Source organism: Chiloscyllium plagiosum, unplaced genomic scaffold, assembly GCF_037043375.1.
Source record: "Chiloscyllium plagiosum isolate Xiang-an unplaced genomic scaffold, Cpla_swu_hap1 HiC_scaffold_47, whole genome shotgun sequence".
In the NCBI taxonomy this organism is placed as follows: Eukaryota; Metazoa; Chordata; class Chondrichthyes; order Orectolobiformes; family Hemiscylliidae; genus Chiloscyllium; species Chiloscyllium plagiosum.
Genome location: NW_028270185.1, coordinates 36,198,136 through 36,199,145, shown reverse-complemented (window position 1 = coordinate 36,199,145; position 1,010 = coordinate 36,198,136).

Sequence of the window (1,010 nt, the reverse complement as noted above, 5' to 3'; positions counted from 1 at the left end):
AATGTTGTTTAGAGAAAGAAACTGCCATCCTTACCTGGTTTGGACTACATGGAACTCCAGACCCCCAGCAATGTGGCTGATGCTTAACTGCCCTGTCCCTCCTTGATGCTGTCATTCCTGCTGGAATTATGGTCTTTATGGGGTTCTTGTCATCCTCAAGGAGGTGGCCATTCCTCATCTGAGACTTGGAAGTGGAAAGTACTACGTTATAGAACATCACAGTGTAGTACAGGCCCTTCGGCCCTAGATGTTGCATCGACCTGTGGAACCAATCTGAAGCCTATCTATCCTACACTATTCCATTTTCATCCATATGTTTATCCAATGATCACTTAAATGTTCTTAAAGTTGGCAAGTCTAGTACTGTTGCAGGCAATGCGTTCCACGCCTCTACGACTCTCTGAGTAAAGAAACTACCTCTTACATTTGTCCTATATCTATCACCCCTCAGTTTAAAGTTATGTCTCCTCATGCTAGCCATTACCATCCAATGAAAAAGGCTCTCACTGTCCACCCGTTCTCACCCTCTGATTATCTTATATGTCTCAAGTAAGTCACCTAATGAAAACAGCCTCAAGTCCCTCAGCCGTTCCTCATAAAACCTTCTCTCCGTACCAGACAACATCCTAGTAAATCACTGGGCCCTTTCCAAGGTTTCCATATCCTTCCTATAATGCTGTAAATAGAACTGTATAATACTCCAAGTGCAGCTTTCTCCAGAGTTTTGTACAGCTGCAGCATGACCTTGTATAACCTTGATTGAGCATGACTCAATCCCTCTACCAATAAAAGTTAACACAACATATGCTTTCTTAACAATCTCCCTCAGCATTGATTATTCTCAATAAACCAGCCTATATGGTCATCTGTGGCAAATAATTCCATCGATTCATTACTCTCAGAAAGGAAATTCCACCTGATGTCTCTGGGGTAGTGAGGGATTATTTGGGGATTATGCCCTCTGGTTCCAGACTCTCCTGCAAGAGGAAACAATCTTTCTGCATCGACCC